Source organism: Oncorhynchus nerka, linkage group LG9a (assembly GCF_034236695.1).
Source record: "Oncorhynchus nerka isolate Pitt River linkage group LG9a, Oner_Uvic_2.0, whole genome shotgun sequence".
Taxonomy (NCBI): Eukaryota; Metazoa; Chordata; class Actinopteri; order Salmoniformes; family Salmonidae; genus Oncorhynchus; species Oncorhynchus nerka.
Window position 1 is genome coordinate 26,584,102 of NC_088404.1, and position 27,702 is coordinate 26,611,803.

At 42.5% G+C, this 27,702-nt stretch overlaps 1 long non-coding RNA gene across 1 annotated transcript in view; it reads right to left on the reverse strand.

Moving 5' to 3' along the window:
- Positions 1-27,702, reverse strand: part of LOC115134715 (uncharacterized) — a 146,951-nt gene that overhangs the window by 60,489 nt on the left and 58,760 nt on the right. The gene's annotated exons all lie outside the window — the stretch shown is intronic.

Below are 27,702 nucleotides of genomic sequence, written 5' to 3' on the forward strand. Positions count from 1 at the left end.
AAGAGCAGACACACACACATCAGTCAGTCATCAGTAACTCACATTAAACACACAACACTCAGTGTGACAGATGCACAATCGAGAGCATCCTGGCGGGCTGTATCACCGCCTGGTACGGCAACTGCTCCGCCCTCAACCGTAAGGCTCTCCAGAGGGTAGTGAGGTCTGCACAACGCATCACCGGGGCAAACTATCTGCCCTCCAGGACACCTACACCACCCGATGTTACAGGAAGGCCATAAAGATCATCAAGGACATCAACCACCCGAACCACTGCCTGTTCACCCCGCTATCATCCAGAAGGCGAGGTCAGTACAGGTGCATCAAAGCTGGGACCGAGAGACTGAAAAACAGCTTCTATCTCAAGGCCATCAGACTGTTAAACAGCCACCACTAACATTGAGTGGCTGCTGCCAACACACTGTCATTGACACTGACCCAACTCCAGCCACTTTAATAATGGGAATTGATGGGAAATGATGTAAATATATCACTAGCCACTTTAAACAATGCTACCTTATATAATGTTACTTACCCTACATTATTCATCTCATATGCATATGTATATACTGTACTCTAGATCATCGACTGCATTCTTATGTCACTAGCCACTTTAACTATGCCACTTTGTTTACTTTGTCTACATACTCATCTCATATGTATATACTGTACTCGATACCATCTACTGTATGCTGCTCTGTACCATCACTCATTCATATATCCTTATGTACATATTCCTTATCCCCTTACACTGTGTATAAGACAGTAGTTTTGGAATTGTTAGTTAGATTACTTGTTGGTTATCACTGCATTGTCGGAACTAGAAGCACAAGCATTTCGCTACACTCGCATTAACATCTGCTAACCATGTGTATGTGACAAATAAAATTTGATTTGATTTGATTTGATTTGTATTGAGTGTGTTTCACTGCCTCACTGCAATGAACTGAGCGCTCCCTTTGAGAGCTTGTTTTGATACAGTATCTGAGGCGGAGAGAAAGAATGAGAGAGAAAGAGCGCAAGAGATAGCAAGAAAGAGAGCTAGAAAAAGAGAGAACACGAGAGAGAAAGAGAGTGAGAGAGAGAGGAGCAGCTGTGGGCCCCACCAGGCCATCTGGACGGCCCCCAAATACTAGGGCTGACCCCATTTAGTCGACTGGTCGATTGTTTGGTCGATAGGCTGTTGGTCGACCAAGATTTCTTTAGTCGGTGATTAGGAGATTTATAGGTTTACGGTAATGATTGAAGAATTCCACCCTGAAACGTAACTATTAGTGATTATTAGTTTATGTAGCATGTATAATTAATCATTAAAGTACTAAACGTAAGTCCAGTAAGGTTCGGTAGAGACATGTGAGGGAGAGAAATGTGTGTGTGTGTAAGAAAATACCGAGAATAATTCAACTGTGTATGTCCTGACCTGGCTAGAACTCTGAGAAACTTACGATAGGACAGGGAGTCCTTTTCAAGGTTCCTCTAATCTCGGGGGAATGGAACTGCCGGCTTGGTAGTGATAAACAGTGGATACAACTCACCTACTGTTTGTGTGTATGTATGTGCGTGGCATATCTACTGTTTGTGTGTAGGTATGAGCGTAAGTAGGGAGTGAGTTATAAAATGGATGTCTTTGTATTATGGACTTTAGAACGTTCTCGTGAATAAACTGTACAAACCTTTTGCATAAGCTGAGTCTTTGCCTGATTATTATTAAACCCAGGGTCTTACAAACCTTGGGGATTGGTCAAAGCTTATTGATTGTTAGTTATTATCATTGGGATTGAAAATTCTCGTGACAGTCGAGCAGCAGCAAAAAAAAGAAAACATTCTTGGTGTACAAGACACCTGTCTGATTCATACTTGTCTGATTTGCGCCTGTCTGAGTGGACTAATTAATTGTAGACGCCGTGAGGATATCACAGTCCATCACTCTAAGGGATGTGCTACTGAAATGCTGCAACACTAATAAAAAATAATATTATTTTATAACAAATGCGGTATCGCCTACGTTTGATAGCGGTTGCTGTCCGCGGTTTTGAAACATCAGTGAGCTGTTGAATTGGGGCCTTTTCCTAGACCATATTACTATGTGCATAATAGCAAAGTTAACCATACTATTTGTGTTGAGTTAGGAGATGAGAAAACAGCCCTTGCCTTAATTGTCTAAGAAAAGAGAGAAACCCCAATTTAATTAGGTCTGTAATCAATAGCCTAACTGTTAAATGTGCCTGGCTTAATAAATCATCCATTTAGTATATCTACAGAAATAAGACAGATCTTGCTTCTGTTGCCTGTTTGTTTAATAGCCTACTGATTCTGTGAGAGCCTCACGCAACACAACACTTGCTGCAGAAAATGCTTGATAAAGCAGTCAAGAAAAGAGTTTGAGAAGGGTCTTGTATCAATTTTCAAATAAGTATTATTATTTTTGCTAATGTAGGCAACGTTAGCTTAGCACTAATCGGTTGTACAGGGATTTAGGGGGGTTGTTGATTTACACAACATGCCTAGCACTAGTATTCACCAAAAAAGGAAAACTTGAGCATGCATAACTATTCAAAAGTTAATACTTTGTTAGAACCACCTTTTGCAGCAATTACAGCTGCAAGTCTCTTGGGGTATGTCTCTATAAGCTTGGCACATCTAGCCACTGGGATTCTTGCCCATTCTTCAAGGCAAAACTGCTCCAGCTCCTTCAAGTTGGATGGGTTCCGCTGGTGTACAGCAATCTTTAAGTCATACCACAGATTCTCAATTGGATTGAGGTCTGGGCTTTGACTAGTCCATTCCAAGACGTTTAAATGTTTCCCCTTAAATCACTCGAGTGTTGCTTTAGCAGTATGCTTAGGGTCATTGTCCTGCTGGAAGTTGAACCTCCGTCCCAGTCTCAAATCTCTGGAAGACTGAAACAGGTTTCCCTCAAGAATTTCCCTGTATTTAGCGCCATCCATCATTATTTCAATTCTGACCAGTTTCCCAGTCCCTGCTGATGAAAAACATCCCCACAGCAAGATGCTGTCACCACCATGTTTCACTGTGTGGATGCTGTTCTCAGGGTGATGTGAGGTGTTGGGTTTGCGCAAGACATAGCATTTTCCTTGATGGACAAAAATTAAAATTGTAGTTTCATCTGACCAGAGTACCTTCTATCTTATGTTTGGGGAGTCTCCCACAAGACTTTTGGTGAACACCAATTTTTTTCTTTAAGCAATGGCTTTTTCTGGTCACTCTTCCATAAAGCCCAGCTCTGTGGAGTGTATGGCTTGAGTTTGAGTTTATTTAATTTTTACAGGGACAGTGCATTAATCAAAGTTTCAGTAAAAGTGCAAGTTTAAGCCAGCCGGCTAATTTTCAACCGCAGTCCCTGGGCAGGTTATTAAAAACAATTACAATATAGACAATAGCAACATAGGACAAGCAAGACATAGCATACAGACAGAGCAACATAGGCCAAGCAAGACGTAGCATACAGACAGAGCAACATAGGACAAGCAAGACGTAGCATACAAACAGAGCAACATAGGACAAGCAAGACGTAGCATACAGACAGAGCAACATAGGACAAGCAAGACGTAGCATACAAACAGAGAAACATAGAACAAAAAGCAGCAAGACAAAATTCATAAAAGACATGCGTCGGTGTATTGCACAAGACTTTCCCAACTCAGGAGCTCATGCTTTCTGAGGATGTAACAGTGATGATGTCTATTGGGCTTCCTATCAAGCACTTTGAGAGCCTGTTTGTAGACAGACTGAATAGGTCTTAATGTTGTACAGCAAGCTTGGGCCCAACTAGTCAAGCAGTATGTTAAGTGGTGGAGTATCATAGATTTGAAGTACAGTTTTGCTACGTCTGTAGTCAAACAATTTCGTATAAATTGGAAATTAGCTAGGTTGAATTTGGTTATTTGAATTACCTTGTTTCACATGCTTTTTAAAAGAGAGGTTGGAATCAAGTATGTTGCCAAGGTACTTAAAATCAGATAGCACCTGGATTTCTTCCCTGACACATAGACATCTGGCTCAGTAGTATCTGTTGCCCTCTTTGTGAAGAACATGCAAACAGTTTTTTTCACATTGAGATGCAAACACGAGTCACTGAGCCACTTTGTAACCTGGACCATTACAGTGGTGAGTTCTTGTGCAGCTTGTTGTTTGCTCTTTGCATGCACATATATCACTGTATCATCTGCATACATTTGAACTTCAGACCCAGTACAGACAGAAGGCAGATCATTAATGTACAGGCTGAACAGGAGGGGCCCCAGTATTGACCCTTGGGGCACGCCTACATCATAGCTAAGAGTGGGCGACAGCTCATTGCTCACTCTGACACACTGAGTTCTGCCTTCAAGGTATGATTTCATCCATCTCAAAGCATCAGGGGAAAAGTTGAACTTGGACAATTTTGCGATGAGAATCTCATGGTTAACCATATCAAAAGCCTTCCTTGGGTCCAGAAACACAGCCCCAACAACGCCCCCTTTGTCCATCTTGGACTTCACATTTTCCAGAAGAAAGCAGTTGGCCGTTTCTGTGGAGTGTTTCGCTCTGAAGCCAAACTGCATGGAGTGTAATGTGAAGGGGCTGTTGTTGAGGTGGGCAATCAGTTGTTCTGCTACACACTTTTCAACAACCTTTGACACCACAGGTAGTGTACTAATGGGCCTGTAGTTACTCACGTCAGCAGGGTCGCCTGATTTAAAGATGGCCGTTGTTATGGCCGACTTCCATACCCTTGGAAACACTCCAAGACCAATAGATGTGTTGGTGACCTTAGTAATGGGGCCAATGAGTGACTCTTTGTACTTTTTAAGAAAGGTATAGTCCAGCCCAAACACATCTTTGGCTTTAGAGTTCTTTAGTGAGCTAATCACCTTGTTCACCTTTGACTCAGAAACCTCCTTTATGATGAAGACAGGTTGAGCATCATTTACTAGCACTGAGTCCAAGAAACCAGTGGAGGGGTTCTGTGTCAGTACCCTGACAGAGTCAATAAAGTAGAAATTGAAGGCTATTTCGACTGCATCCCGTGTTAGATTGTTATTCACCATGATTTCTAGTCTTTTTGCAGTGTTACTATGGTCTTTCCCTGTTAACCTTTTTAGATTCTCCCAGATCAGTTTAGAATTTCCCAGTACCAGGACAGTTGAATTTCCTATACATTCCAATAAGGGTCAAATACATTTGGAGAGACAGTGTAACATTCAGGCCAATACATTCTAGTTCATTATCACATGAACACTCAATTTGTTTACATCAGATATGTTCTTTAATGTAAATCATCACACCCCCTCCTCTTCCTATAATCCTGTCTCTCCTGAAAACATTGTAGCCAATCACAATCAAAGCAGCATATGGAGAGTTTTTATGGAGCCGTGTCTCTGAGAAGCAGAGGAAGTCAAGGTTGGAGTCTGTGAGTAGATGTTGAATTTGATCACTTTTTGTAATGACACTACAAATGTTCAAGTGCCCCCCTAGTAGTCCCTTGGGCTTAGCTCGTGGGTCCCAGATGACTCGAGAGTGATTGACACATTGAAAAAAGTTACATTTTCTGTGTTTTCTGATGGCTGGGTTTAGGCCGTTTTGATTAGGGGCAGTTCGGTAGCGCAATTAGCAATCCCTCCCGCCTGCACTGGATGCGGAGAATTAATTAAAGCAGCTTGAGTACCAGAAGCAGAGTCAGGGATCGCATATAGCGACTTGGGTATGTTTGAAGAGTCAAAATCTATCCTGGAGCCGGGTGAGTCGAGAGAAACCATAGGACCATAGCACTCACCCACTTCCACAGCGGCGACGATCAGTGGACGAGGCCATCCACCGCTTTCCACTCCGGTGCGTATCGCTGGCTCGGTGATGTTGGGCCCAGGATTGAGTTGCACATCCCCGGAGAGCAGGAGGGTAGTGAACAGGTAGTTTAACACGTTCCGATAAATGTTGGACTTGTGTTTGTTACGCCTAAGCGGTTCAGTGGAATAGGGAGCGAGATAGACTTCGCCATTATTCAGAACATTATGGTACGCTGTGTACTGTCTGCTCCCGTGGAACGGTGAACCAATGTGTTTGGTGTTAATATTCTCCGGCAGTAGATTTGTCATATCCCAGCAAGGACGCACTCAGTAGAGCAGCTACATAACTGACAATCATGGTAGAGTACTGGAGATAAAACACATAATTGCGCTTTAACTCTTTGCATGAGTTACTTAGCTGGGGTCGGCGTACACCTGATGGTTTAGATAAAATTCCAGCATTCGAATGAGAAACGGCACCTACCGCACCACCCTGTCTTCCGTCCGCCATCTTGTAATTGTCAATAATTAAGGTGGTTCTATGGACAGATACTCCAATCTCCGCTGTGGAGCTTTGCAGATCCTTCAGGGTTATCTTTGGACTCTTTCTTGCCTCTATTATTAATGCCCTCTTTGCCTGGTCTGTGAGTTTTGGTGGGTGGCCCTCTCTTGGCAGGTTTATTGTGATGCCATATTCTTAAAAATGTTTAATAATGGATTTAATGGTGCTCCATGGGATGTTCAAAGTTTTTTATATTTTTTTATTAACCAACCCTTATCTGTACTTCTCCACAACTTTGTCCCTGACCTGTTTGGAGAGCTCCTTGGTCTTCATGGTGCCACTTGCTTGGTGGTACCCCTTCATTAGTGGTGTTGCAGACTCTGGGGCCTTTCAGAACAGGTGTAGATATACTCAGATCATGTGACACTTAAGATTACACACAGGTGGACTTTATTTAACTAATTATGTGACTTCTGAAGGTAATTGGTTGCATCAGGTCTTATTTAGGGGCTTCATAGCAAAGGGGGTGAATACATATGCACGCACCACAATTCTTTGAAACAAGTTATTTTTTCCATTTCACTTCATCAATTTGGACTATTTTGTGTTGGTCCATTACATTAAGTCCAAATTACAGGTTGTAATGCAACAAAATAGGAAAAACGCCAAGGTGGATGAATACTTTTGCAAGGCACTGAACCTGCGCAAAACACTGGGATTTTTCATCCAATAGCTTGTTCTCCATCTTCTTTTTAAATAGTGAGCCAACATGTTTTCAGCACTTATTTCCATGAATGATCAAACTTTTTTTCACAAGCTCTTCTTTCTCTGCAACAGAAATTTTGGGCGCAATATGTTTGGAATATCAAATTGCAATAAAATTGCAGTATAGAATCTCAATACATATAGAACCGTGAGAATGGTGAGAATCACAACACGTTGTACAAGCACTTAAGTATTGTGATAATATCGTATCGTGAGGTCCCTCGCAAAAATCGCACCAAGATTGTGCAAGACAGTAGAGTCCTAAACTGAAAAAAACACCCCAAGTACAAAACAATATTAACCACCAGCCTACAGAATTGGGTGACATTTCTGTCACTGCCAGTGTAAATTCCTACTTAGTCAGCAGGCAGGGAGTGACCATCTTTTAATTGATTCACTAACTGACTTCACAATCATCCAATACCCAGCAGAGCAGTAAAAAGACACATGATATCAGATGCCATCACTTTAAAGCTGGCCATAAACAACAGATTTACAAAATAAAAGAGATATACCTTTGTATATACAGTGTATGTGGACACCACTTCAAATTAATGGATTCAGCTATTTGAGCCACAACTGTTGCTGATAGGTGCATAAAATCAAGCACACAGCCATGCAATCTCCATAGACAAACATTGGCATTAGAATGGCTTTACTGAAGAGCTCAATGACTTTGAAAGTGGCATTGTCATAAGATGCCACCTTCCCAACAAGTTAGTTTGTCAAATTTCTGCCCTGCTAGAGCTGCCCCGGTCAACTATAATTTCTGTTATTGTGAAGTGGAAAAGTGTTCATCTGGAGCTTCATGAAATGGGTTTCCATGGCCGAGCAGCCTCCATATGAAATGCCAAGTGTCGGCTGGAGTGGTGTAAAGCTCGCCGCCATTGGACTCTGGAGCAGTGGAAACACATTTTCTGGAGTGATGAATCATGCTTCAACATTTGGCAGTCTGACAGATGAACCTGGGTTTGGCGGATGCCAGGTGAACGCTACCTGCCTGAATGCATAGTGCCAACTGTAAAGGTGGAATAATGGTCTGGGGCTGTTTTTCATGGTTCTGGCTATGACCCCTTAGTTCCAGTGAAGGGAAATTTTAACGCTACAGCATAAAGTGACATTCTAGACAATTCTGTGCTTCCAAAATGTGGCAACATTTTCCGGTTTCAGCATGACAATGCCCCTGTCAACAAAGCAAGGTACATACAGAAATGGGTTGTTGAGATCAGTATGGAAGAACTTGACTGGCCTGCACAGAACCCTGACCTCAACCCCATCAAACACATATGGGATGAATTGGAACGCCGACTGCGAACCAGGCCTAATCGCCCAAGATCAGTGCCCAACCTCACTAACGCTCGTGGCTGAATGGAAGCAAGACCCCACAGCAATGTTCCAACATCTAGTGGAAAGCCTTCCCAGAAGAGTGACTGTTATAGTAGTAAAGGGGGGACACACTCCATATTAATTTTGGAATGTGATGTTTGACGATGTTATATAGTAACATTTGGGAAAAAGAAAAAAAATAGAGACTATATCATACGTTACAGTTGAGGAACAATGGGAAAGTAATTCTGCTTTGAAAGTTGATAAACTTTTGAGAAAATGGCCCTTGAATGTTTTGGTACACCTACTGGAGAGCTCTTCTTTGTGGTCTATTATTGTAAAAGTGTTTTCTAATGATCAATCAGCCTTTTAAAATGATAAACTTGGATTAGCTAACACAACGTGTCATTGGAACACAGGAGTGATGTTTACTGATAATGGGCCTCTGTACGCCTATGTAGATATTCCATCAAAAATCAGCCGTTTCCAGCTACAAGAGTAATTTACAACATTAACAATGCCTACATTGTATTTCTGATCAATTTGATGTTATTTTAATGGACAAAAAAGGTGCTTTTGAACGATAGTGTATCTTTCTTTTGAAGACAAACCCACCACTGGTGTCCGTGGCCAAAGAGCTCTATTTTCATATAATCTGACCAGAGCACCGGTTCCAGCCCAAGTGCTAATGCCGTATAGCAAACTCCAGGCATTAGATTTGTTGGATGACATTCAAATAGAGCTCTTTGGCCACACATACCAGTGGTGGGTTTTGCGTTGAAATAAATATGAATATGCAGATTCCAAACCCATTCCTGCTGTAACAAATGGTGGTGGATCTTTGATGTTATGAAGCTATTTTGCTTCCACATGATGCCTTTGTTAAGGTCAAGGCATCATGAACTTTACCCAGTACCAGGACAGTTGAGCCAAAAACCTGGTTGCCTCTGCCAGGAGTATTAAACTTGGCTACAAGTGGATCTTTTTTCAAAACAAGAGGGCAGTCCGAAGGATATCGAGGATCTGGAAAGATTATGTATGGAGGAGAGGTCAAAGATACTTCCCAATGTGTTCTCCAATCACATAAAACATTTTAGAAAAAATCTCAGTGCAGTTATCCTCGCCAGGTGTGGTATTGAAAGGTATTGAAAACAGGGGTGTCAATAATTTTGAGCCCTACCCTTTTGAGAAAAAAAATACTTGATAAACAAAGTCTTTCTCTGAGCAATTGTATTAATATAAAATAATATAATTTCCGATAATTGTTTTGGGAGTACAATATAGCTCAGTATTTGAATTATTTATTTTATACAGTCATTTTTTCTCATCTTTATCAAGGTTGTCAATTAAACAAATTTGTAGGGGAGGGATCTGTGACGATGTACATCCGCGATGCACAAATAATTGAAATGAGAATGGGACATAAATGCCGTGGGAAAACAAAAAAGTGGGGCTCGGTATAATGCAGTCAACATGTTCCGCTGTTCACGGGGGGTACTGTTTGGGGTCTGTTGACAGCAGCATCTATGTGTGCCAACAGTCAAACCTGATCAACGAGAAGCACACGGTTCTGATGGCTAACAGGTGGAAGGAACACACATTGAGGAGATGGTGAACTCGACTCTACTATAGAATCTCTGCTCTCTAGGCTGCCATGTTGTACAGTTCTGCTTCTCTACTGTTGCTCACATCTGATTGTCATAATGTCTATAATACCGTAGTCTGTTATGACAGCCTTAAAATTAAAATGTTGTCCAGCAGCCAGCGCACATGCGAGATTTGGTTCTGTGTGCTGAGATAAGTTATATTGTAGATGGACCATAATTTGTGTTGTAAAGGGACCCGTACTGACACTTTATTACAGCACCATCTCCATGTTTTTGTATGTGTTGAACCGCAAACACCACAGTATGACAGCCATCACAATAGCTATTAAACGTGTGTTTATGTGGTAGGCAGTGTTTGCATGTCCACATCCATCACTGAGCTGTGCTCAATTGTTTGTGAAGACCAACACTAAGAAGAAGGGCTCACTCCCCAATATTTTTTCCCCATTGTCTATGGGATTCCATGGCTCCTTTCTCTAACCTCTAGGCAACCTGGCAACCCATCCTCCCATCTGCACCCACTACTACCCTATACCATCCTCCTCAAACAAGACAAGAAAAAAAATATATCACCAATCCCACATGATGCACATACAGTTTGAACTTTGTTCTGCAAAAGATCTAAGGCGTGTTATCTGGTTACGGTTTCCTTCGCATGGTTTGAATCTTGAGCAGATGGGCTTGGCTCGGCTGGAAGAGGAGTGAGTGATGGGGTCCCACAGGGAACAGTGTGGTGTCTCCTAGGGGTCAGTGGCCTGCTGCAGACTATAAGCCACCCTCTGATCAAACTCTTGCAAGGAGAGGGTTCTGTAACAAGCAGACCAGGCAGCAGGCAGCTGACATGGCTTAACATCAGATTTAACACAGATGACAGGACAGATGACAGGATCATGATCACATCAGATCCACAGTCGCTGCCAAATAGTAGGTAACTGAAACTCTATCAATACACCGCCGAGTCTATATGCACCTTAGAAAAGTATTTGCACCGACTACCCACACATCCAATGGTTACACTACACACTACTCTACACACACATGCACTGAGAGCTCAAACACCCCCCCCCCCCCCCCCGCTGCTGTTCTAATATATACTATTGATTCCACTACCAACTTTACATTGGTAAACAATGTAAATACAGTCCATTATTTCCATGCATACTACCTACTTCTACTACTTATTTTTGACTTGTCTCTTTTCATTGTTATTATTGATTAATGTACTGCATTGTTGCGGGAGCTAGCACGAGAATTTTACTGCACCTTTTATACCGGCTGTAAACTGTGTATGTGACGAATACATTTGATTTGACTTGTTTCTTATCAAGCAGTGAAGAAAGATCATAGGCCGATGTCATGTATATCAGTGGAGGCTGACGAGGGGACGACGGCTCATAATAAAGGCTGGAATGGAGTCAATGGAATGGTATCAAACATGTGGTTTCCATGTGGCTGATACCATTCCATTGACTCCATTCCCGGCATTACTATGAGCCATCCTCCACTCAGCAGCCTCCACTTATGTATATTGCACCCTGAAAACCCACGGTTGTCCATTGAGAGGGAAATGTAGAGAACCCTACACTTTCATGGTCTTTTCGCACCCAAGAAACCAAACGCAATCTTTTCTGGGAGATGGAGGGGATTGTTCAAACACTTGTCTCCGCTGTTTGGCAGCATAATTACATAGCAATGCTATCTGGGAAGGAAAACTGACATTTATTGAAAGAAAACATTGGCGCTTGCTGCAAACAAAAATGTATGTGATATTCTCAAGGTTAAAAATGTAACCTCGCAAACTACTAACAGGCAAAACAGAAAGCAGGGCCAACAAGTGTTCTGGTTCTAAATTGGGGAGGGGAAGAAAAAAACAGACACAAAAATTATTACTAAAAGTGGTGATTCTGGAAGTAATCCCTCTTTGAGCCGCTCCTAATGTTAACAGCAAACCACTCCCCCTCTTCCGAATGTGAAAAAACACAAACACCTTATCTCTGCATTGTGTGCTGATCATTCCATTGCTAAAAAAGGACATTTTTCGCCTCCCTAAGGTTTAACATTTTCCATCCACCTTAAGCTGAAGCATCCGTTCCAATAGTCTCAAACTTAACTCGGTATATTCAAGACTATATTTGGACAAAAAGGATCCACTCTATCCAAAGAAAGACACCACAAGTCAAAATATGGTGATTCAAATCATATTCCCAGTGGTTCTCTTCTTCTTTCTCCCCACTCTTTCCCTCACTCCTCTTCTGAAGAGGGGCTTCCTTACCACTGACGCCGCTGGCTTCGAACCTCAAGATGCCTAGTCTGACACTGAGAGCTTCTGCTTACCACCACTGTCAAACCCGATCAGTCTGCCAAAACCTCGTCTGTCATCATAATATGTTCCATAATTTTCAGTGGAAAATGGCTGTGGCGCTGAAACTGTTTTTCAGTGTTTTCATACTGTTGAAGCTCACAGCTGGTTTAATCATCTTCGTATCCTTTCCCAACACTGAAGATCACTTGTGTAGATGTAGACTCCACCTGTGGTAGTACGATTAAGGGCCAGCTCTCCAGGTCCTATTATGGACATATCCAACATATCCTGTCTCTAAGAACCTCCACCTGGCTTGGCTTCGTGGGTAAAGTTACCATTCACTCACACTATCCTCCCCATCTGAGACATCCTATACATGAATTCACAAATTTGAATACTTTGCTTGGATCCACAAAGAGACATTGAGTCATACAAGAAGCCAACTAGTATAGAGGTCACACACATTATGCGCATATGATATGAAATTTGATATGACCGCTGAGTCATACTCTGTGTATGTGTGTTAGTGTTTGTGCATGCATCTGTGCACATGCGTTGTGTGTGTGTGTTGAGTATGTTTACGTGTAGATACACACACGTGTTTTCCCAGCTGTCAAATGCATCCGCCTTGCATCAGCGTTATTTCCCCATACAGCTTTATCCTCAGTGGGTTCCAGACAAGGCGATCCAAAAGCTGCTACAAATATTCCCTCAGCACCATTCACATTCACCACCACTGAGGGGTCTACCCCAATGCACTCCCCCTCCCCTTCCACACACCCCTCTATCTCCCCCTCTACCTCAGCAAGAGTGCTCACATTATCCGTCCTAATCAACAGGCTGCTCTCTTCCCTCTCTGGGTGCGTCCAGGGGAGAGGCCAGTCCTGTCTAACCCCATTAGAGCCTCCCAGCCTCAAAGATGCATTACTGGTTGAGCTCTGTATTGTGTGTGTGCACATGCGTTCATGTGTGTGTTTAGCCCACGGATGGAGCCTACTGAACCCCAGCATCCTGGACATGTGGAAGCAATCACACACACAGAGAGAAGGATGAAATGATTTATAACTGCTTAGCTAATATGGATCCTTAATGGCAGAGAGCTATTGTCTAATCAAAATAAGACTTACTTCAGAGTCTGGCTAACGTGGCTTTCTGGGTGGAGACTGGAGATATCATTATTGATCAAGATTGGGTGCCTCTTCAAAATATTTTGACGGGAGGGATTCGGCAGATACTATTAGGCACGGAACACAGTTCACATGGCAACTCGAATCATTGCCTGTATGCCTTCTCTGCTGCTACCACCACAACCATCTGTTCTACCGTGCTTCTACACCTGCATTGCTTGCTGTTTGGGGTTTTAGACTGGGTTTCTGTACAGCACTTTGAGATATCAGCTGATGTACGAAGGGCTATATAAATACATTTGATTTGATTTGATTCTACAGAGCCATTCTTCCATTGCCTATCAGTAGGTTATTATTCTTGATTCAATGGATAAGGCATAATGGCACAGCATATCTGGCTAAACCATGTCTGACAGAATGGCTGCTATAAGCTAGAGACTAAGCCTAACTCTCTGAAGACAAGATAATAAAGTACACATTAATATTCCACCAAGTCCTCCAATTACCCACTTGAATTGGGTGGCCTACCTAAATGTAAACTGTCGTATCGTGCTTTCGAGCCAAGGGAGATGTGTCGTATGCTGTGCTGTGAGCAATCTGACAACAATAAACACTATTATATTATCGTAACGCATTTATTCAGTTTGGCTTTGAAGTCAATAGCTCTCGCCAAGATATAAATCAGAATGAGATTCCGTCATTCTATAGACATTCACAGCTATGTTACTACTAAATGACAATAACCCATAAAAAGCCTGTAGAAAACTGTAAAAATCCCCATGAGTCCCCTACAGACAGATATACATTGACAGAGAATCTAACTTAAGAGAATTGGGCCAGTAACCGAAAGGTCGCTGGTTCCAATTCCCGAGCCGGCAAGGTGGAAAAATCTGCCATTCTGCACTTGAGCAAGTCAGTTAATCCCCATCAACAACTGCTCCCAGACGCCAATGACATGGACGTTGATTAAGTCAGCCCCATGCACTTCTCTGATTGAGAGGGGTTAGGTTAAATGCAGAAGACACATTTCGGTTGAATGCACTAAGTTGTGCAACTGACTAGGTATCCCTTTTCTTTATTCAGCAGTGGCTGTCAGTGCCGTTTAAGATGAGGAGTTTTTTTTTAATTCTATTACAGCATATTGGATGATTGAATTAGTGAATGGAATATGAATGACAATGTAACATTAATAGGTTTAGGCTACTACATGATACTCAAATTTTCCCTGTACCCATTATGATGTTGCTACAACCTATGAATGAAAGTTTATAACGTAGGTGCACAAAGGTTGAGAGAAAAATTTGAGGTGAAAGTGACACAGACAGACATCACATGACACATTCAATAACACCTTGTACACTCTAGCCTGCAACGAAATGATCTCCAGTGGTTCCTCAATTAAAGGTTTTGAGTTTCTGCCGCAGTAGTTTGGGGTAGATTGTGGTAAATTGCATCATTCTGTCATTGCGCCACACAATCACAAGGGGGAGTTAGAAAGCTGATCATGCTTTTGGTTTCTCTACCTCTAAAAACAGAAAGAAAGAATTCTAAATAACAAACTGGCTTTATTTACCAGTGTGAAAGACTGATAGCTCCTCACTATGAAGTGAGTTTCTGAAACACAGAGTCCTTCTTTGCTGAGGATAGGGAGGGAAAAAAGGTTGACCATATGTTCAAGACCTGTGCTATTTAATATATTTATGAAATGTACTAGTTTATACTGTATATTCATTTAGGCTCGGCCTATTTAGCATAATATTTGTAATATAATATTTGTCAGCATAAAACTCAGTCCTCACTCATTCGTGGCTTTGGATCAAAATAAATACAGTAAGTACCATTTCTGATTGTCAAATAAATCTTATTAATAATGAATAATCAGATGCATTTTGGAAGCTTGTCATTTTTCCTTCATTTTATGATTTTTTAAATATATTTTTTAGACAATACAAAATACAATCATACAAACGACAACTACATCACAACTGCCCAGACCCTCCTGCTCACACCCCATCTCGCCCATATTATTCTCTGCCACATGGCCTCAAACTGCACCAATTTATCTCCCCGTCGCCCAAACACTTAACATTTCAATAATAAAGCATTTAAAAAGGCGGACAATGGGTGATTTCCATTTATTACATTTTTAAAATATGATTGACAAGAAAAGTATCGTCCAACCCACAGTGTATCTCACTGCACCCTTATATGCTATGTCTTGAAATATGCAGACAGCTTTAAAGTTTAATTTACCATGTAATACTTCTGACGGACAATTTTCTAATTCCGCTCATTATTTTGGGACTTTATAACATTCCCAGAAGGCATGGATTACTTTAACCTAATGAAACATTTACTTGGTGATATATTTCTGTCACATCATGATCTAGTTCACCTGTCCTTGTGATGGTCTCCATCCCCTCCAGGTGTCGCTTATTATCCCCGGTGTATATATCCCTGTCTCTCTGTGCCAGTTCGTCTGCGTCAGTTTGTTTGCCAAGTCAACCAGTGGTTTTCCTTGCTCCTATTTTTCCCAGTCCCAGTTTGTTTGTAGTCCTCCTGGATCCTTGCCTGTCCTGATTCCGAAACCGCCTGCCTGACCACTCTGCCTGTTCTGACTACCAGCCTGCCTAACCCCTTGTACTGTTTTTGGACTCAGATCTGGTTTCTGACCCCTGCCTGACCTGACCTCGAGACTGCCTATTGTCTGGTACTGTTTGGATTCTTACCTGGTTTATGAACTCTCGCCTGACCCCGACTTTCCTTTGCCTACTCCTTTTTTTATAATAAATATCAGAGCTCTACTGTGTCTGCATTTGGGTCTCGCCTTGTGCCCTTATAATTTAATTTACTACAGTCCTAAGATCTATGAGTTTAACCTTCTGAATGAATGATATTGAAGATGGAAGCCGCCTCTTAATGAGTTCCGACAGCCAATCCATTACCCAACAAAATAACAGCAATTTACAGTGCCTTGCGAAAGTATTCGGCCCCCTTGAACTTTGCGACCTTTTGCCACATTTCAGGCTTCAAACATAAAGATAAAAAACTGTATTTTTTTGTGAAGAATCAACAACAAGTGGGACACAATCATGAAGTGGAACGACATTTATTGGATATTTCAAACTTTTTTAACAAATCAAAAACTGAAAAATTGGGCGTGCAAAGTTATTCAGCCCCCTTAAGTTAATACTTTGTAGTGCCACCTTTTGCTGCGATTACAGCTGTAAGTCGCTTGGGGTATGTCTCTATCAGTTTTGCACATCGAGAGACTGACATTTTTTCCCATTCCTCCTTGCAAAACAGCTTGAGCTCCGTGAGGTTGGATGGAGAGCATTTGTGAACAGCAGTTTTCAGTTCTTTCCACAGATTCTCGATTGGATTCAGGTCTGGACTTTGACTTGGCCATTCTAACACCTGGATATGTTTATTTTTGAACCATTCCATTGTAGATTTTGCTTTATGTTTTGGATCATTGTCTTGTTGGAAGACAAATCTCTGTCCCAGTCTCAGGTCTTTTGCAGACTCCATCAGGTTTTCTTCCAGAATGGTCCTGTATTTGGCTCCATCCATCTTCCCATCAATTTTAACCATCTTCCCTGTCCCTGCTGAAGAAAAGCAGGCCCAAACCATGATGCTGCCACCACCATGTTTGACAGTGGGGATGGTGTGTTCAGGGTGATGAGCTGTGTTGCTTTACGCCAAACATAACGTTTTGCATTGTTGCCAAAAAGTTCCATTTTGGTTTCATCTGACCAGAGCACCTTCTTCCACATGTTTGGTGTGTCTCCCAGGTGGCTTGTGGCAAACTTTAAACAACACTTTTTATGGATATCTTTGAAGAAATGGCTTTCTTCTTGCCACTCTTCCATAAAGGCCAGATTTGTGCAATATACGACTGATTGTTGTCCTATGGACAGAGTCTCCCACCTCAGCTGTAGATCTCTGCAGTTCATCCAGAGTGATCATGGGCCTCTTGGCTGCATCTCTGATCAGTCTTCTCCTTGTATGAGCTGAAAGTTTAGAGGGACGGCCAGGTCTTGGTAGATTTGCAGTGGTCTGATACTCCTTCCATTTCAATATTATCGCTTGCACAGTGCTCCTTGGGATGTTTAAAGCTTGGGAAATCTTTTTGTATCCAAATCCGGCTTTAAACTTCTTCACAACAGTATCTCGGACCTGCCTGGTGTGTTCCTTGTTCTTCGTGATGCTCTCTGCGTTTTTAACGGACCTCTGAGACTATCACAGTGCAGGTGCATTTATACGGAGACTTGATTACACACAGGTGGATTGTATTTATCATCATTGGTCATTTAGGTCAACATTGGATCATTCAGAGATCCTCACTGAACTTCTGGAGAGAGTTTGCTGCACTGAAAGTAAAGGGGCTGAATAATTTTGCACGCCCAATTTTTCAGTTTTTGATTTGTTAAAAAAGTTTGAAATATCCAATAAATGTCGTTCCACTTCATGATTGTGTCCCACTTGTTGTTGATTCTTCACAAAACAATACAGTTTTATATCTTTATGTTTGAAGCCTGAAATGTGGCAAAAGGTCGCAAAGTTCAAGGGGGCCGAATACTTTCGCAAGGCACTGTATTTAGCCTAATTGTTTTTATGACCACAGACAGTCTATTATTCCTCTTTTCCTGCATTAATTAAATTGTCTGCATGTCTATTCAACATTTGGCTAAAAAGAAACCATGCGATGAATTAACAACATATTTTTATTTTCACAATGCAATGCGGCACATTGACAATGCAAATCAGTCTTGTAAAATTTGTCAACAAATAAATATACTAAAACAACTTCAAAAGCAGTCATTCATCACTGGATTTATTCAAATTGCTGTGCAGCTGGCTTCTCTCTGAAACTATAAATCCATCTGTAGTTGACTCTTCATCCTTTGGAACCACACAATTACCAGGTGGACAGTAGGCCGCTTGAAGCGATAGAGGAAATCAACAAGTACTCTCTCACAATAGCTGGCCGTGTGTTATCTGCAGTTTTGAGCTCCTTGGTGGATAACACACACTCTTTATTTATGTAATGGACTGTTATCTTATTTTTATAGGATAAATTATTACAAATGATACACTGCGCAAAAAAATAAAGGGAACACTTTTATAAATCTTCTTATGGATGAGTGTTCCTGTGGCGGAACCAAATCAGCGGAAATTTTAGAGTGCCACCTATAGTTTTTGATAAAACTCAAACTTTCATTAAAACACACATGCAAGGTACTGAATTAAAGCTACGCTCGTTGTGAATCTAGCCACCAAGTCAGATTTGTAAAATGCTTTTCGGTGAAAGCATGAGAAGCTATTATCTGATAGCATGCACCCCCCAAAATACCAGAACGTCACCTAAAACAACAGATTTTGCAGTAGCCGGCGCTACACAAAACGCAGAAATAAAATATAAAACATTCATTACCGTTGACGAGCTTCTTTGTTGGCACTCCTATATGTCCCATAAACATCACAATTGGGTATTTTTCCCGATTAAATCCGTCATTGTATACCCAAAATGGCACTTTCTGAAGGACGGTCTGATCCAGGAAAAATCCCCTTTACAAGACGCAACGTCACTTTTTAAAATTACAAAAGTTGCCTATAAACTTTTACAAATCACTTCAAACTACTTTTCTAAACCAACTTTAGGTATTAATAAACGTTAATAATCTATCAAATTGATCACGGGGCGATCTGTATTCGATAGCAGCAAGTCTTGAAATCATCGTCCATGTTTTCACTTTCACAACATCCTGTGGTGCGCCCAAAGAAAGGAAGTGCCTATACGTCATCTAACCAAGGATACTGGCGACATCGTGTGGAAGCTGTAGGCGTTGACAGGGGAACCTAATTTATTTCCTGTCGCCTTAGACAATACATTGACTGGCGGATGAATATTTTTTTTGTGTTTTTGGTGAACAGTTTTTCGAGGGATTTTTACTCCTAAACACATTCTGTTATAGCCACAGACACGATTTAACCAGTTTTAGAGACTTCAGAGTGTTTTCTATACACACATACTTATCATATGCATATACTATATTCCTGGCATGAGTAGCAGGACTTTGAAATGTTGCGCGATTTTTAACAAAAGCTGCGAAAAGCTGCGAAAATTCGCATCATCCCTAACAGGTTCACAATATAACTCCAAGTCAATCACACTTCTGTGAAATCAAACTCTCCACTTAGGAAGCAACACTGATTGACGATACATTTCACATGCTGTTGTGCAAATGGAATAGACAACAGGTGGAAATTATAGGCAATTATCAAGACACCCCTAATAAAGGAGTGGTTCTGCAGGTAGTGACCACAGACAACTTCTCAGTTCCTATGCTTCCTGGCTGATGTTTTGGTCAGTTTTGAATGCTGGCGGTGCTTTCACACTAGTGGTAGCATGGGACGGAGTCTACAACCCACACAAGTGGCTCAGGTAGTGCAGCTCATCCAGGATGACACATCAATACGAGCTGGGCAAGAAGGTTTGCTGTGTCTGTCAGCGTAGTGTCCAGAGCATGGAGGCGCTACCAGGAGACAGGCCAGTACATCAGGAGACGTGGAGACAACCCAGCAGCAGGACCGCTACCTCCGCCTTTGTGCAAGGAGGAGCAGGAGGAGCACTGCCAGAGCCCTGCAAAATGACCTCCAACAGGCCACAAATGTGCATGTGTCTGCTCAAACGGTCAGAAACAGACTCCATGAGGGTGGTATGAGGGCCCGACGTCCACAGGTGGGGGTTGTGCTTACAGACCAACACCGTGCAGGACATTTGGCATTTGCCAGAGACCACCAAGATTGGCAAATTCGCCACTGGCGCCCTGTGCTCTTCACAGATGAAAGCAGGTTCACACTGAGCACGTGACAGACGTGACAGAGTCTGGAGATGCCATGGAGAACGTTCTGCTGCCTGCAACATCCTCCAGCATGACCGGTTTGGCGGTGGGTCAGTCATGGTGTGGGGTGGCATTTCTTTGGGGGGCCGCACAGCCCTCCATGTGCCTGCCAGAGGTAGCCTGACTGCCATTAGGTACCGAGACCCCTTGTGAGACCATATGCTGGTGCGGTTGGCCCTGGGTTCCTCCTAATGCAAGACAATGCTAGATCTCATGTGGCTGGAGTGTGTCAGCAGTTCCTGCAAGAGGAAGGCATTGATGCTATGGACTGGCCCGCCCGTTCCCCAGACCTGAATCCAATTGAGCACATCTGGGACAACATGTCTCGCTCCATCCACCAACGCCACGTTGCACCGCTAACTGTCCAGGAGTTGGCGGATGCTTTAGTCCAGGTCTGGGAGGAGACCATCCGCCACCTCATCAGGAGCATGCCCAGGCGTTGTAGGGAGGTCATACACGCATGTGGAGGCCACACACACTACGGAGCCTCATTTTGACTTGTTTTAAGGACATTACATCAAAGTTGGATCAGCCTGTAGTGTGGTTTTCCACTTTAATTTTGAGTGTCACTCCAAATCCAGACCTCCATGTGTTGATAAATTTGATTTCCATTGATAATTTTTGTGTGATTTTGTTGTCAGCACACTCAACTATGTAAAGAAAAAAGTATTTAATAAGAATATTTCATTAATTCAGATCTAGGATGTTATTTTAGTGTTCTCTTCTCTATTTTTTTGAGCAGTGTATTATGCTATAGAGACCTCTGATTATTCACTGTTAAGGGTTTATACACATTTTCCATGACTTCTCCATGACTTTTAACAAAATTTTCATGACTATTATTATAGCCTACATGAAAAAGTAAGTTAGACCAGGGCTTGAAAAAATGCCTGCACACCCAGTAGCTATGCTGGAGGATGGTTGCAACCCTTGATATAAAATATTGCAACATTACAACTAAATAGATTTGTCTTCATAAAATGATTCACTCATTTAATGAAACATGATTCAAATGGATAAGGTAGGCTACTTCAAAGCAAGTTATCTAACTAGACATGGTTATATACTGGACACTGGACAAAAATATAAATGCAACATCCACAAATATCAAAGATTTTAGTAAGTTTCAGTTCATAGAAGGAACTTAGTCAATTGAAATAAATTCATTAGCCCCTAATCTATAGATTCCACATGACTGGGAATACAGATATGCATCTGTTGGTCACAGATACCTTAAAAAACATAGGGGTATGGATCAGAAAACCAGTCAGCATCTAGTGTGACCACCATTTGCCTCATGCAGCACGGCACATCTCCTTCACAGAGTTGTTCAGGCTGTGGTTTATGGAAATTGTCCCCCTCCTCTTCAGTGGTTGTGCGAAGTTACTGGATATTGGTGGGAACTGGAAGACGCTATCGTACACGTCGATGGAAGAACTGGGACATTTTCCGCTTCCAGGAATTGTGTACAGATCCTTGCGACATGGGGCCGTGCATTATCATGCTGAAACATGAGGTGATGGCGGCGGCTGAATGGGACAACAATTGGCCTCGGGATCTTGTCACAGTATCTATGTGTATTCAAATTGTCATCAATAATATGCAATTGTGTTTGTTGTCCATAGCTTATCCCTGCCAATACCATAACCCCATCGCCACCATGGGGTACTCTGTTCACAACGTTGACATCAGCAAACCACTCGCCCATACAAAGCCATACACACTGTCTGCCATCTGCCTGGTACAGTTGAAACCGGGATTCAACCGTGAATATCACACTTCTCTAGCATGCCAGTGGCCATCGAAGGTGAGCATTTCCCCATGGAAGTAGTTTACGGCCCCAAACTGCAGTCAGATCAAGAAGACCCTGGTGAGGATGACGAGCACGAAGATAAGCTTCCCTGAGATGGTTTCTGACAGTTTGTGCAGAAATCCTTTGGATGTGCAAACACACAGTTTCATCAGCTGTCCTGGTGGCTGGTCTCAGACGATGCCGAAGGTGAAGAAGCTGGATGTGGACGTCCTGGGCTGGTGTGGTTACACATGGCCTGTGGTTGTGAGGCCGGTTGGACATACTGCCAAATTCACAAAAATGACGTTGGAGGCGGCTTATGGTAGAGAAATGAACATCCAATTCTCTGTCAACTGCTCTGTTAGACATTTATGCAGTCAGCATGCCAATTGCACACTCCCTCGAAACATCTGTAGCACTGTGCTGTGTGTAGGGTTGCACATTTTGGGGAATATTCAGAGGTGGAAACTTACCGTGGGAATTAATGGGAATATATGGGAATTAACAGAAAAATATGCAAATTAACATTAATACCATTTCAATGTAGATGTTTTAGCATTGGATATATTTACCATATGGAGACAGAAACATACAGTGGCTTGCGAAAGTATTCACCCCCTTGGCATTTGTCCTATTTTGTTGCCTTTCAACCTGGATTTTTAAGATGGATTTTGGGGGGATTTGTATCATTGGATTTACACAACATGCCTACCACTTTGAATATGAATATTTTTTATTGTGAAACAAACATGAAATAAGACATAAAAACTGAAAACTTGAGCGTGCATAACTATTCACCCCCCCCCAAAAAAAGTCAATACTTTGTTAGAACCACCTTTTGCAGCAATTTCAGCTGCAAGTGTCTTGGGGTATGTCTCTATAAGCTTGGCACATCTAGCCACTGGGATTTTTGCCCATTCTTCAAGGCAAAACTGCTCCAGCACCTTTGAGTTGGATGGGTTCCGCTGGTGTACAGCAATCTTTAAGTTAAACCACAGATTCTCAATTGGATTGAGATCTGGGCTTTGACTAGGCCATTCCAAGACATTGAAATGTTTCCCCTTAAACCACTCGAGTGTTGCTTTAGCAGTATGCTTAGGGTCATTGTCCTGCTGGAAGGTGAACCTCTGTCCCAGTCTCAAATCTCTGGAAGACTGAAACAGGTTTCCCTCAAGAATTTACCTGTATATAGCGCCATCCATCATTCCTTCAATTCCGACCAGTTTCCCAGTCTCTGCCGATGAAAAAACTTCCCCACAGCATGATGCTGTCACCACCATGCTTCACTGTGGGGATGGGGTTCTTGGGGTAATGCGAGGTGATGGGTTTGAGCCAGACATAGCGTTTTCCTTGCTGGCCAAAAAGCTCTTCCAGACCACAGTACCTTCTTCCATATGTTTGGGGAGTCTCCCACATGCCTTTTGGTGAACGCCAAACGTGTTTGCTTATTTTTGTCTTTAAGCAATGGCTTTTTTTCTGGCCACTCATCCGTAAAGCCCAGCTCTGTGGAGTGTACGGCTTAAAGCTGTCCGATGGACAGATACTCCAATCTCCGCTGTGGAGCTTTGCAGATCGTTTAGGGTTATCTTTGGGCTCTTTGTTGCCTCTATTATTAATGCACTCCTTGCCTGGTCCGTGAGTTTTGGTGGGCGGCCTTCTTTTGGCACGTTTGTTGTGGTGCCATACTCTTTCCATTTTTTAATAATGGATTTAATGGTGCTCCATGGGATGTTCAAAGTTTCAGATATTTTTTTATAACCCAACCCTGATCTGTACTTCTCCACAACTTTGTCCCTGATCTGTTTGGAGAGCTCCTTGGTCTTCATGGTGCCGCTTTGCTTAGTGGTGTTGCAGACTCTGGGACCTTGCAGAACAAGTGTAGATATACTGAGATCATGTGACACTTAAAGTCCACTTGTGTGAAATCTAACTAATTATGTGACTTCTGAAGGTAATTGGTTGCACCAGATCTTATTTAAAGGCTTCATAGTAAAGGGGGTGAATACATATGCACGCACCACTTTTCCATTTATTGAATTTTGTAATTTTTTTGAAACAAGTCATTTTTTAAATTTCACTTCACCAATTTGGACTATTTTGTGTATGTCCATTACATGAAATCTAAATAAAAATCGGGGGATGAATACTTTTACAAGGCACTGTACACATTTTACCTTATCATAAGTAGACGTACTTGTAAATGATTAAATCCTTCCAATAGAAATTTTAAAAACTATTTAGTTACAAATTGAAATTTAATTAAATGAGTTGACTCTTCACCTGGGATGATTTCACTGAACAACAAAAGAAAGGGAATATTGAATGATCCATCGCATCTCCCAAAAACATTTTCAACATACATCTGTAAAATGATAGTCTAGAAACTAAAGCTTTGGTTGTCTTCCTCTCAGGCTTCCATGTCTTCTCCCTGGACCTCCACAATGTCCACTTATTGAACATCAGATTCTGAGGCCTCATCTTCACTGTCACTTTCCAACCTTGTTGAGGATGGCTCGTTGTCAGGCTCAAAAAGCCTCAAATTTGCCCAGATGGACCCTAATTTTTCAACCCTTGTATTGGTCAGCCTGTTGCGTGCTTTGGTGTGTGTGTTCCCAAACAATGCCAGTTGAGCTCTGAGGCGGCTGATGTTGGTGGGATTTGGAGGACGATGGAGGCAACAGGGAAAGAGACTCAGAGCCACCAGGTGGCTGATGAGATATGTTGGCATGACTGCCTTATTGCATCTCCATCCCAAAGCCCTTGCTTGGAAGTGTACTTCGCCAGACTGCAAAGAACCTTGCCCTCATCTAGGCCAAGGTGGTGAGACATAGTAGTGATGACACAATCTCTGCACCAGACAGGATGCGCTTGCCAGTATACTTGGGATCCAACATGTACGCTGCGGCATGAATGGGTTTCAGGCAGAAGTCTTCACACTTTTTGATGTATTCCAGTTTCCTCAGCTTGGAGCAACAGTGAAGTGGGCAGGGCAGTACAGATTTCTTCTCTTACATCTGCAAGCAGAGTCTGAACATCAGACAGGATTGCATTGTCTCCCTCAATCCGTGCAATGGCTACTGCTATAGGTTTCAGGAGTTTCAAGCTGCTTACCACTTTCTCCCAAAATACATCAATCAGGAAGATCCTCTTCATGGGGCTGTCCATATCGGCAGACTGTGATATGGCCAATTCTTTCAGAGACTCCTTCCCCTCCAGGAGACTGTCAAACATGATGACAACACCACCCCAACAGGTGTTGCTGGGCAGCTTGAATGGGGTACTCTTATTCTTCGCACTTTGCTTGGTGAGGTAGATTGCTGCTATAACTTGATGACCCTTCACATACCTAACCATTTCCTTGGCTCTCTTATAGAGTGTATCCATTGTTTTCAGTGCCATGATGTCCTTGAGGAGCAGATTCAATGCATGAGCAGCACAGCCAATGGGTGTGATGTGAGGGTAGTTTAGACCAAGCAGCCTTCATGTTCGCAGCATTGTCTGTCACCAGTGCAAATAACTTCTGTGGTCCAAGGTGATTGATGACTGATTTGAGCTAATCTGAAATGTAGAGACCAGTGTGTCTGTTGTCCCTTGTGTCTGTGCTCTTGCAGAATACTGGTTGGGGGTGGAGATAATGTAGTTCATTATTCCTTGCACACAAACATTCGACCACCCATCAGAGTTGATTGCAATACAGTCTGCTTTCTCTATGATTTGCTTGACCTTCACTTGAACGCTGTTGTATATAAAGTATAGTATATAAAGTATATAAAGAATGTCTGGTTGGAGGGATGTATGCTGGGCGAAGAATATTCAGAAATCTCTTCCAATACTTATTGCCTGTGAGCAGAGGTGATCCAGTTGCATACACAGCTCGAGCAAGACATTCATCAGCATTTCTCTGACTACATTCCTCAATTGAGTCAAAAAAACATCTGATTCCAGGAGGACCATCTCTTCAGTGGGTCAGTCATATGATTGAGTGTAGTCTGGCCCAGGAGTGGGAAGGTGAAGGGAAAGGCTCTGGAGCAACGAACCGCCCTTGCTGTCTCTGCCTGGCCGGCTCCCCTCTTTCCACTGGGATTCTCTGCCTCTAATCCTATTACAGGGGCTGAGTCACTGGCTTACTGGGGCTCTTTCATACCGTCCCTAGGAGGGGTGCGTCACTTGAGTGGGTTGAGTCACTGATGTGATCTTCCTGTCTGGGTTGGCGCCCCCCATTGGGTTGTGCCGTGGCAGAGATCTTTGTGGGGTATACTCGGCCTTGTCTCAGGATGCTAAGTTGGTGGTTGAAGATATCCCTCTAGTGGTGTGGGGGCTGTGCTTTGGCAAAGTGGGTGAGGTTATATCCTTCCTGTTTGGCCCTGTCCGGGGGTGTCCTCGGATGGGGCCACAGTGTCTCCTGACCCCTCCTGTCTCAGCCTCCAGTATTTATGCTGCAGTAGTTTATGTCGGGGGGCTAGGGTCAGTTTGTTATATCTGGAGTACTTCTCCTTTCCTATTCTGTGTCCTGTGTGAATTTAAGTGTGCTCTCTCTAATTCTCTCTTTCTCTCTCTCTCTCTGAGGACCTGAGCCCTAGGACCATGCCTCAGGACTACCTGACATGATGACTCCTTGCTGTCCCCAGTCCACCTGGCCGTGCTGCTGCTCCAGTTTCAACTGTTCTGCCTTATTATTATTTGACCATGCTGGTCATTTATGAACATTTTAACATCTTGGCCATGTTCTGTTATAATCTCCACCCGGCACAGCCAGAAGAAGACTGGCCACCCCACATAGCCTGGTTCCTCTCTACGTTTCTTCCTAGGTTTTGGCCTTTCTAGGGAGTTTTTCCTAGCCACCGTGCTTCTACACCTGCATTGCTTGCTGTCTGGGGTTTTAGGCTGGGTTTCATATGGTTAGAATGTGTGGATAGGAAACCCTCGGACGTTTTTAAAACGGGTTAAATCACGACTGTGGCTATTACATAACGTGCGTTACATCGGAAAGCGCAGGAAAACCTGATCACAGAAAATGGAAATAAATATCCTTGCGCCACTTCAAGCAATTGTTAACAGTGAGCCGAATTAGATAAGACCGAGCATTCAACTCCCACAGCATCCCCATGTTGTCTAGAGTCTTGTGAATTTAATCCTCTTTGATTCTTGGTTGAACCGAAAGAGGGGCACGACTTACCTCCGGTCTCCGCCCAGATCATTCCGGAAGAGCTCTCTCCTGAAATTTTTTCCAAGACGACAGCTAATGATATGTACATCGCCTACGGATGATTTTTATCGCTTATTAACGTTTACTAATACCTAAAGTAGCATTACAAACGTATTTCGAAGTGTTTTGTGAAAGTTTATCGTCTACTTTTTGAATTTTAAAAAATGACGTTACGTTGTGAAATCGCTGTTTTTTTCGTTTATCACACAGTCTACATATAACGATATCTTGGCTTTATATGGCCCGATTTAATCGAAATAAAGACCCAATAGTGTTTATGGGACATCTAGGAGTGCCAACAAAGAAGATGGTGAAAGGTAATGACTGTTTTCTATTTTATTGTGCGGTTTGTGTAACGCCAAAATGCTAATTATTTTGTTT